The sequence below is a fragment of the Diuraphis noxia genome, unplaced genomic scaffold (assembly GCF_037042655.1).
Source record: "Diuraphis noxia isolate RWA-SAM2 unplaced genomic scaffold, SU_Dnox_SAM2 contig0003, whole genome shotgun sequence".
Taxonomy (NCBI): domain Eukaryota; kingdom Metazoa; phylum Arthropoda; class Insecta; order Hemiptera; family Aphididae; genus Diuraphis; species Diuraphis noxia.
Window position 1 is genome coordinate 3,130,827 of NW_028301713.1, and position 13,227 is coordinate 3,144,053.

A 13,227-nucleotide genomic window follows, 5' to 3' on the forward strand; every position below is an offset into this window, starting at 1 on the left:
GTATTGTAAACACGTGTTTTAGATGTAAAATAATGTGAACTTAACGTTAAAAATATAAAAAGTATGATTAGTTTAATAGAAATGACTAAAGACGATATTTAGCGGATTCATCACCTGTATTTCAAAATTTTTTTACGACCTTTTATATTCATCCAAATGTATTGTAAAGACGTGTTTTAGATGTAAAATTATGTGAACTTAACGATAAAAATATAAAAAGTATGATTAGTTCAATACAAATGACTTTAAACGATATTTAGCGGAATTATCACCATTTTTTACCAAATTTTTTCCCAAATTTTTTTTCTATTTTTTGTATTCACCCAAATGTATTGTAAATACGTGTTTTAGATGTAAAATAATGTGATCTTAACGATAAAAATATAAAAAGTTTGATTAGTTCAATAGAAATGACTTTAAACGATATTTAGCGGAATTATCACCATTTTTTACCAAATTTTTTTTCTATTTTTTGTATTCACCCAAATGTATTGTAAACACGTGTTTTAGATGTAAAATAATGTGAACTTAACGTTAAAAATATAAAAAGTATGATTAGTTTAATAGAAATGACTTAAGACGATATTTAGCGGATTCATCACCTGTATTTCAAAATTTTTTTACGACCTTTTATATTCATCCAAATGTATTGTAAAGACGTGTTTTAGATGTAAAATTATGTGAACTTAACGATAAAAATATAAAAAGTATGATTAGTTCAATACAAATGACTTTAAACGATATTTAGCGGAATTATCACCATTTTTTACCAAATTTTTTCCCAAATTTTTTTTCTATTTTTTGTATTCACCCAAATGTATTGTAAATACGTGTTTTAGATGTAAAATAATGTGAACTTAACGATAAAAATATAAAAAGTATGATTAGTTCAATACAAATGACTTTAAACGATATTTAGCGGAATTATCACCATTTTTTACCAAATTTTTTCCAAAATTTTTTTTCTATTTTTTGTATTCACCCAAATGTATTGTAAATACGTGTTTTAGATGTAAAATAATGTGAACTTAACGATAAAAATATAAAAAGTATGATTAGTTCAATACAAATGACTTTAAACGATATTTAGCGGAATTATCACCATTTTTTACCAAATTTTTTCCCAAATTTTTTTTCTATTTTTTGTATTCACCCAAATGTATTGTAAATACGTGTTTTAGATGTAAAATAATGTGATCTTAACGATAAAAATATAAAAAGTTTGATTAGTTCAATACAAATGACTTTAAACGATATTTAGCGGAATTATCACCATTTTTTACCAAATTTTTTTTCTATTTTTTGTATTCACCCAAATGTATTGTAAACACGTGTTTTAGATGTAAAATAATGTGAACTTAACGTTAAAAATATAAAAAGTATGATTAGTTTAATAGAAATGACTTAAGACGATATTTAGCGGATTCATCACCTGTATTTCAAAATTTTTTTACGACCTTTTATTTTCATCCAAATGTATTGTAAAGACGTGTTTTAGATGTAAAATTATGTGAACTTAACGATAAAAATATAAAAAGTATGATTAGTTCAATACAAATGACTTTAAACGATATTTAGCGGAATTATCACCATTTTTTACCAAATTTTTTCCCAAATTTTTTTTCTATTTTTTGTATTCACCCAAATGTATTTTAAATACGTGTTTTAGATGTAAAATAATGTGAACTTAACGATAAAAATATAAAAAGTATGATTAGTTCAATACAAATGACTTTAAACGATATTTAGCGGAATTATCACCATTTTTTACCAAATTTTTTTTCTATTTTTTGTATTCACCCAAATGTATTGTAAATACGTGTTTTAGATGTAAAATAATGTGATCTTAACGATAAAAATATAAAAAGTTTGATTAGTTCAATACAAATGACTTTAAACGATATTTAGCGGAATTATCACCATTTTTTACCAAATTTTTTTTCTATTTTTTGTATTCACCCAAATGTATTGTAAACACGTGTTTTAGATGTAAAATAATGTGAACTTAACGTTAAAAATATAAAAAGTATGATTAGTTTAATAGAAATGACTAAAGACGATATTTAGCGGATTCATCACCTGTATTTCAAAATTTTTTTACGACCTTTTATATTCATCCAAATGTATTGTAAAGACGTGTTTTAGATGTAAAATTATGTGAACTTAACGATAAAAATATAAAAAGTATGATTAGTTCAATACAAATGACTTTAAACGATATTTAGCGGAATTATCACCATTTTTTACCAAATTTTTTCCCAAATTTTTTTTCTATTTTTTGTATTCACCCAAATGTATTGTAAATACGTGTTTTAGATGTAAAATAATGTGATCTTAACGATAAAAATATAAAAAGTTTGATTAGTTCAATACAAATGACTTTAAACGATATTTAGCGGAATTATCACCATTTTTTACCAAATTTTTTTTCTATTTTTTGTATTCACCCAAATGTATTGTAAACACGTGTTTTAGATGTAAAATAATGTGAACTTAACGTTAAAAATATAAAAAGTATGATTAGTTTAATAGAAATGACTTAAGACGATATTTAGCGGATTCATCACCTGTATTTCAAAATTTTTTTACGACCTTTTATTTTCATCCAAATGTATTGTAAAGACGTGTTTTAGATGTAAAATTATGTGAACTTAACGATAAAAATATAAAAAGTATGATTAGTTCAATACAAATGACTTTAAACGATATTTAGCGGAATTATCACCATTTTTTACCAAATTTTTTCCCAAATTTTTTTTCTATTTTTTGTATTCACCCAAATGTATTGTAAATACGTGTTTTAGATGTAAAATAATGTGAACTTAACGATAAAAATATAAAAAGTATGATTAGTTCAATACAAATGACTTTAAACGATATTTAGCGGAATTATCACCATTTTTTACCAAATTTTTTCCCAAATTTTTTTTCTATTTTTTGTATTCACCCAAATGTATTGTAAATACGTGTTTTAGATGTAAAATAATGTGATCTTAACGATAAAAATATAAAAAGTTTGATTAGTTCAATACAAATGACTTTAAACGATATTTAGCGGAATTATCACCATTTTTTACCAAATTTTTTTTCTATTTTTTGTATTCACCCAAATGTATTGTAAACACGTGTTTTAGATGTAAAATAATGTGAACTTAACGTTAAAAATATAAAAAGTATGATTAGTTTAATAGAAATGACTAAAGACGATATTTAGCGGATTCATCACCTGTATTTCAAAATTTTTTTACGACCTTTTATATTCATCCAAATGTATTGTAAAGACGTGTTTTAGATGTAAAATTATGTGAACTTAACGATAAAAATATAAAAAGTATGATTAGTTCAATACAAATGACTTTAAACAATATTTAGCGGAATTATCACCATTTTTTACCAAATTTTTTCCCAAATTTTTTTTCTATTTTTTGTATTCACCCAAATGTATTGTAAATACGTGTTTTAGATGTAAAATAATGTGATCTTAACGATAAAAATATAAAAAGTTTGATTAGTTCAATAGAAATGACTTTAAACGATATTTAGCGGAATTATCACCATTTTTTACCAAATTTTTTTTCTATTTTTTGTATTCACCCAAATGTACTGTAAACACGTGTTTTAGATGTAAAATAATGTGAACTTAACGTTAAAAATATAAAAAGTATGATTAGTTTAATAGAAATGACTTAAGACGATATTTAGCGGATTCATCACCTGTATTTCAAAATTTTTTTACGACCTTTTATATTCATCCAAATGTATTGTAAAGACGTGTTTTAGATGTAAAATTATGTGAACTTAACGATAAAAATATAAAAAGTATGATTAGTTCAATACAAATGACTTTAAACGATATTTAGCGGAATTATCACCATTTTTTACCAAATTTTTTCCCAAATTTTTTTCTATTTTTTGTATTCACCCAAATGTATTGTAAATACGTGTTTTAGATGTAAAATAATGTGAACTTAACGATAAAAATATAAAAAGTATGATTAGTTCAATACAAATGACTTTAAACGATATTTAGCGGAATTATCACCATTTTTTACCAAATTTTTTCCAAAATTTTTTTTCTATTTTTTGTATTCACCCAAATGTATTGTAAATACGTGTTTTAGATGTAAAATAATGTGAACTTAACGATAAAAATATAAAAAGTATGATTAGTTCAATACAAATGACTTTAAACGATATTTAGCGGAATTATCACCATTTTTTACCAAATTTTTTTTCTATTTTTTGTATTCACCCAAATGTATTGTAAACACGTGTTTTAGATGTAAAATAATGTGAACTTAACGTTAAAAATATAAAAAGTATGATTAGTTTAATAGAAATGACTTAAGACGATATTTAGCGGATTCATCACCTGTATTTCAAAATTTTTTTACGACCTTTTATATTCATCCAAATGTATTGTAAAGACGTGTTTTAGATGTAAAATTATGTGAACTTAACGATAAAAATATAAAAAGTATGATTAGTTCAATACAAATGACTTTAAACGATATTTAGCGGAATTATCACCATTTTTTACCAAATTTTTTCCCAAATTTTTTTTCTATTTTTTGTATTCACCCAAATGTATTGTAAATACGTGTTTTAGATGTAAAATAATGTGAACTTAACGATAAAAATATAAAAAGTATGATTAGTTCAATACAAATGACTTTAAACGATATTTAGCGGAATTATCACCATTTTTTACCAAATTTTTTCCAAAATTTTTTTTCTATTTTTTGTATTCACCCAAATGTATTGTAAATACGTGTTTTAGATGTAAAATAATGTGAACTTAACGATAAAAATATAAAAAGTATGATTAGTTCAATACAAATGACTTTAAACGATATTTAGCGGAATTATCACCATTTTTTACCAAATTTTTTCCCAAATTTTTTTTCTATTTTTTGTATTCACCCAAATGTATTGTAAATACGTGTTTTAGATGTAAAATAATGTGATCTTAACGATAAAAATATAAAAAGTTTGATTAGTTCAATACAAATGACTTTAAACGATATTTAGCGGAATTATCACCATTTTTTACCAAATTTTTTTTCTATTTTTTGTATTCACCCAAATGTATTGTAAACACGTGTTTTAGATGTAAAATAATGTGAACTTAACGTTAAAAATATAAAAAGTATGATTAGTTTAATAGAAATGACTTAAGACGATATTTAGCGGATTCATCACCTGTATTTCAACATTTTTTTACGACCTTTTATTTTCATCCAAATGTATTGTAAAGACGTGTTTTAGATGTAAAATTATGTGAACTTAACGATAAAAATATAAAAAGTATGATTAGTTCAATACAAATGACTTTAAACGATATTTAGCGGAATTATCACCATTTTTTACCAAATTTTTTCCCAAATTTTTTTTCTATTTTTTGTATTCACCCAAATGTATTTTAAATACGTGTTTTAGATGTAAAATAATGTGAACTTAACGATAAAAATATAAAAAGTATGATTAGTTCAATACAAATGACTTTAAACGATATTTAGCGGAATTATCACCATTTTTTACCAAATTTTTTTTCTATTTTTTGTATTCACCCAAATGTATTGTAAATACGTGTTTTAGATGTAAAATAATGTGATCTTAACGATAAAAATATAAAAAGTTTGATTAGTTCAATACAAATGACTTTAAACGATATTTAGCGGAATTATCACCATTTTTTACCAAATTTTTTTTCTATTTTTTGTATTCACCCAAATGTATTGTAAACACGTGTTTTAGATGTAAAATAATGTGAACTTAACGTTAAAAATATAAAAAGTATGATTAGTTTAATAGAAATGACTTAAGACGATATTTAGCGGATTCATCACCTGTATTTCAAAATTTTTTTACGACCTTTTATTTTCATCCAAATGTATTGTAAAGACGTGTTTTAGATGTAAAATTATGTGAACTTAACGATAAAAATATAAAAAGTATGATTAGTTCAATACAAATGACTTTAAACGATATTTAGCGGAATTATCACCATTTTTTACCAAATTTTTTCCCAAATTTTTTTTCTATTTTTTGTATTCACCCAAATGTATTGTAAATACGTGTTTTAGATGTAAAATAATGTGAACTTAACGATAAAAATATAAAAAGTATGATTAGTTCAATACAAATGACTTTAAACGATATTTAGCGGAATTATCACCATTTTTTACCAAATTTTTTCCCAAATTTTTTTTCTATTTTTTGTATTCACCCAAATGTATTGTAAATACGTGTTTTAGATGTAAAATAATGTGATCTTAACGATAAAAATATAAAAAGTTTGATTAGTTCAATACAAACGACTTTAAACGATATTTAGCGGAATTATCACCATTTTTTACCAAATTTTTTTTCTATTTTTTGTATTCACCCAAATGTATTGTAAACACGTGTTTTAGATGTAAAATAATGTGAACTTAACGTTAAAAATATAAAAAGTATGATTAGTTTAATAGAAATGACTAAAGACGATATTTAGCGGATTCATCACCTGTATTTCAAAATTTTTTTACGACCTTTTATATTCATCCAAATGTATTGTAAAGACGTGTTTTAGATGTAAAATTATGTGAACTTAACGATAAAAATATAAAAAGTATGATTAGTTCAATACAAATGACTTTAAACAATATTTAGCGGAATTATCACCATTTTTTACCAAATTTTTTCCCAAATTTTTTTTCTATTTTTTGTATTCACCCAAATGTATTGTAAATACGTGTTTTAGATGTAAAATAATGTGATCTTAACGATAAAAATATAAAAAGTTTGATTAGTTCAATAGAAATGACTTTAAACGATATTTAGCGGAATTATCACCATTTTTTACCAAATTTTTTTTCTATTTTTTGTATTCACCCAAATGTACTGTAAACACGTGTTTTAGATGTAAAATAATGTGAACTTAACGTTAAAAATATAAAAAGTATGATTAGTTTAATAGAAATGACTTAAGACGATATTTAGCGGATTCATCACCTGTATTTCAAAATTTTTTTACGACCTTTTATATTCATCCAAATGTATTGTAAAGACGTGTTTTAGATGTAAAATTATGTGAACTTAACGATAAAAATATAAAAAGTATGATTAGTTCAATACAAATGACTTTAAACGATATTTAGCGGAATTATCACCATTTTTTACCAAATTTTTTCCCAAATTTTTTTCTATTTTTTGTATTCACCCAAATGTATTGTAAATACGTGTTTTAGATGTAAAATAATGTGAACTTAACGATAAAAATATAAAAAGTATGATTAGTTCAATACAAATGACTTTAAACGATATTTAGCGGAATTATCACCATTTTTTACCAAATTTTTTCCAAAATTTTTTTTCTATTTTTTGTATTCACCCAAATGTATTGTAAATACGTGTTTTAGATGTAAAATAATGTGAACTTAACGATAAAAATATAAAAAGTATGATTAGTTCAATACAAATGACTTTAAACGATATTTAGCGGAATTATCACCATTTTTTACCAAATTTTTTTTCTATTTTTTGTATTCACCCAAATGTATTGTAAACACGTGTTTTAGATGTAAAATAATGTGAACTTAACGTTAAAAATATAAAAAGTATGATTAGTTTAATAGAAATGACTTAAGACGATATTTAGCGGATTCATCACCTGTATTTCAAAATTTTTTTACGACCTTTTATATTCACCCAAATGTATTGTAAAGACGTGTTTTAGATGTAAAATAATGTGAACTTAACGATAAAAATATAAAAAGTATGATTAGTTCAATATAAATGACTTTAAACGAATATTTAGCGGAATTATCACCATTTTTTACCAAATTTTTTCCCAAATTTTTTTTCTATTTTTTGTATTCATCCAAATGTATTGTAAATACGTGTTTTAGATGTAAAATAATGTGATCTTAACGATAAAAATATAAAAAGTATGATTAGTTCAATACAAATGACTTTAAACGATATTTAGCGGAATTATCACCATTTTTTACCAAATTTTTTCCCAAATTTTTTTTCTATTTTTTGTATTCACCCAAATGTATTGTAAATACGTGTTTTAGATGTAAAATAATGTGAACTTAACGATAAAAATATAAAAAGTATGATTAGTTCAATACAAATGACTTTAAACGATATTTAGCGGAATTATCACCATTTTTTACCAAATTTTTTTTCTATTTTTTGTATTCACCCAAATGTATTGTAAACACGTGTTTTAGATGTAAAATAATGTGAACTTAACGTTAAAAATATAAAAAGTATGATTAGTTTAATAGAAATGACTTAAGACGATATTTAGCGGATTCATAACCTGTATTTCAAAATTTTTTTACGACCTTTTATATTCACCCAAATGTATTGTAAAGACGTGTTTTAGATGTAAAATTATGTGAACTTAACGATAAAAATATAAAAAGTATGATTAGTTCAATGCAAATGACTTTAAACGATATTTAGCGGAATTATCACCATTTTTTCCCAAATTTTTTCCAAAATTTTTTTTCTATTTTTTGTATTCACCCAAATGTATTGTAAATACGTGTTTTAGATGTAAAATAATGTGAACTTAACGATATAAATATAAAAAGTATGATTAGTTTAATAGAAATGACTTAAGACGATATTTAGCGGATTCATCACCTGTATTTCAAAGTTTTTTTACGACCTTTTATATTCACCCAAATGTATTGTAAAGACGTGTTTTAGATGTAAAATAATGTGAACTTAACGATAAAAATATAAAAAGTATGATTAGTTCAATACAAATGACTTTAAACGATATTTAGCGGAATTATCACCATTTTTTACCAAATTTTTTCCAAAATTTTTTTTCTATTTTTTGTATTCACCCAAATGTATTGTAAATACGTGTTTTAGATGTAAAATAATGTGAACTTAACGATAAAAATATAAAAAGTATGATTAGTTCAATACAAATGACTTTAAACGATATTTAGCGGAATTATCACCATTTTTTACCAAATTTTTTTTCTATTTTTTGTATTCACCCAAATGTATTGTAAACACGTGTTTTAGATGTAAAATAATGTGAACTTAACGTTAAAAATATAAAAAGTATGATTAGTTTAATAGAAATGACTTAAGACGATATTTAGCGGATTCATCACCTGTATTTCAAAATTTTTTTACGACCTTTTATATTCACCCAAATGTATTGTAAAGACGTGTTTTAGATGTAAAATAATGTGAACTTAACGATAAAAATATAAAAAGTATGATTAGTTCAATACAAATGACTTTAAACGATATTTAGCGGAATTATCACCATTTTTTACCAAATTTTTTCCAAAATTTTTTTTCTATTTTTTGTATTCACCCAAATGTATTGTAAATACGTGTTTTAGATGTAAAATAATGTGAACTTAACGATAAAAATATAAAAAGTATGATTAGTTCAATACAAATGACTTTAAACGAATATTTAGCGGAATTATCACCATTTTTTACCAAATTTTTTCCCAAATTTTTTTTCTATTTTTTGTATTCATCCAAATGTATTGTAAATACGTGTTTTAGATGTAAAATAATGTGATCTTAACGATAAAAATATAAAAAGTATGATTAGTTCAATACAAATGACTTTAAACGATATTTAGCGGAATTATCACCATTTTTTACCAAATTTTTTCCCAAATTTTTTTTCTATTTTTTGTATTCACCCAAATGTATTGTAAATACGTGTTTTAGATGTAAAATAATGTGAACTTAACGATAAAAATATAAAAAGTATGATTAGTTCAATACAAATGACTTTAAACGATATTTAGCGGAATTATCACCATTTTTTACCAAATTTTTTTTCTATTTTTTGTATTCACCCAAATGTATTGTAAACACGTGTTTTAGATGTAAAATAATGTGAACTTAACGTTAAAAATATAAAAAGTATGATTAGTTTAATAGAAATGACTTAAGACGATATTTAGCGGATTCATAACCTGTATTTCAAAATTTTTTTACGAACTTTTATATTCACCCAAATGTATTGTAAAGACGTGTTTTAGATGTAAAATTATGTGAACTTAACGATAAAAATATAAAAAGTATGATTAGTTCAATACAAATGACTTTAAACGATATTTAGCGGAATTATCACCATTTTTTCCCAAATTTTTTTTCTATTTTTTGTATTCACCCAAATGTATTGTAAATACTTGTTTTAGATGTAAAATAATGTGAACTTAACGATAAAAATATAAAAAGTATGATTAGTTTAATAGAAATGACTTTAAACGATATTTAGCGGAATTATCACCATTTTTTACCAAATTTTTTCCAAAATTTTTTTTCTATTTTTTGTATTCACCAAAATGTATTGTAAATACGTGTTTTAGATGTAAAATAATGTGAACTTAACGATAAAAATATAAAAAGTATGATTAGTTTAATAGAAATGACTTAAGACGATATTTAGCGGATTCATCACCTGTATTTCAAAGTTTTTTTACGACCTTTTATATTCACCCAAATGTATTGTAAAGACGTGTTTTAGATGTAAAATAATGTGAACTTAACGATAAAAATATAAAAAGTATGATTAGTTCAATACAAATGACTTTAAACGATATTTAGCGGAATTATCACCATTTTTTACCAAATTTTTTTTCTATTTTTTGTATTCACCCAAATGTATTGTAAACACGTGTTTTAGATGTAAAATAATGTGAACTTAACGTTAAAAATATAAAAAGTATGATTAGTTTAATAGAAATGACTTAAGACGATATTTAGCGGATTCATCACCTGTATTTCAAAATTTTTTTACGACCTTTTATATTCACCCAAATGTATTGTAAAGACGTGTTTTAGATGTAAAATAATGTGAACTTAACGATAAAAATATAAAAAGTATGATTAGTTCAATACAAATGACTTTAAACGATATTTAGCGGAATTATCACCATTTTTTCCCAAATTTTTTTTCTATTTTTTGTATTCACCCAAATGTATTGTAAATACTTGTTTTAGATGTAAAATAATGTGAACTTAACGATAAAAATATAAAAAGTATGATTAGTTTAATAGAAATGACTTTAAACGATATTTAGCGGAATTATCACCATTTTTTACCAAATTTTTTCCAAAATTTTTTTTCTATTTTTTGTATTCACCCAAATGTATTGTAAATACGTGTTTTAGATGTAAAATAATGTGAACTTAACGATAAAAATATAAAAAGTATGATTAGTTTAATAGAAATGACTTAAGACGATATTTAGCGGATTCATCACCTGTATTTCAAAGTTTTTTTACGACCTTTTATATTCACCCAAATGTATTGTAAAGACGTGTTTTAGATGTAAAATAATGTGAACTTAACGATAAAAATATAAAAAGTATGATTAGTTCAATACAAATGACTTTAAACGATATTTAGCGGAATTATCACCATTTTTTACCAAATTTTTTCCAAAATTTTTTTTCTATTTTTTGTATTCACCCAAATGTATTGTAAATACGTGTTTTAGATGTAAAATAATGTGATCTTAACGATAAAAATATAAAAAGTTTGATTAGTTCAATACAAATGACTTTAAACGATATTTAGCGGAATTATCACCATTTTTTACCAAATTTTTTTTCTATTTTTTGTATTCACCCAAATGTATTGTAAACACGTGTTTTAGATGTAAAATAATGTGAACTTAACGTTAAAAATATAAAAAGTATGATTAGTTTAATAGAAATGACTTAAGACGATATTTAGCGGATTCATCACCTGTATTTCAAAATTTTTTTACGACCTTTTATTTTCATCCAAATGTATTGTAAAGACGTGTTTTAGATGTAAAATTATGTGAACTTAACGATAAAAATATAAAAAGTATGATTAGTTCAACACAAATGACTTTAAACGATATTTAGCGGAATTATCACCATTTTTTACCAAATTTTTTCCCAAATTTTTTTTCTATTTTTTGTATTCACCCAAATGTATTGTAAATACGTGTTTTAGATGTAAAATAATGTGAACTTAACGATAAAAATATAAAAAGTATGATTAGTTCAATACAAATGACTTTAAACGATATTTAGCGGAATTATCACCATTTTTTACCAAATTTTTTTTCTATTTTTTGTATTCACCCAAATGTATTGTAAACACGTGTTTTAGATGTAAAATAATGTGAACTTAACGTTAAAAATATAAAAAGTATGATTAGTTTAATAGAAATGACTTAAGACGATATTTAGCGGATTCATAACCTGTATTTCAAAATTTTTTTACGACCTTTTATATTCACCCAAATGTATTGTAAAGACGTGTTTTAGATGTAAAATTATGTGAACTTAACGATAAAAATATAAAAAGTATGATTAGTTCAATGCAAATGACTTTAAACGATATTTAGCGGAATTATCACCATTTTTTCCCAAATTTTTTCCAAAATTTTTTTTCTATTTTTTGTATTCACCCAAATGTATTGTAAATACGTGTTTTAGATGTAAAATAATGTGAACTTAACGATATAAATATAAAAAGTATGATTAGTTTAATAGAAATGACTTAAGACGATATTTAGCGGATTCATCACCTGTATTTCAAAGTTTTTTTACGACCTTTTATATTCACCCAAATGTATTGTAAAGACGTGTTTTAGATGTAAAATAATGTGAACTTAACGATAAAAATATAAAAAGTATGATTAGTTCAATACAAATGACTTTAAACGATATTTAGCGGAATTATCACCATTTTTTACCAAATTTTTTCCAAAATTTTTTTTCTATTTTTTGTATTCACCCAAATGTATTGTAAATACGTGTTTTAGATGTAAAATAATGTGAACTTAACGATAAAAATATAAAAAGTATGATTAGTTCAATACAAATGACTTTAAACGATATTTAGCGGAATTATCACCATTTTTTACCAAATTTTTTTTCTATTTTTTGTATTCACCCAAATGTATTGTAAACACGTGTTTTAGATGTAAAATAATGTGAACTTAACGTTAAAAATATAAAAAGTATGATTAGTTTAATAGAAATGACTTAAGACGATATTTAGCGGATTCATCACCTGTATTTCAAAATTTTTTTACGACCTTTTATATTCACCCAAATGTATTGTAAAGACGTGTTTTAGATGTAAAATAATGTGAACTTAACGATAAAAATATAAAAAGTATGATTAGTTCAATACAAATGACTTTAAACGATATTTAGCGGAATTATCACCATTTTTTACCAAATTTTTTC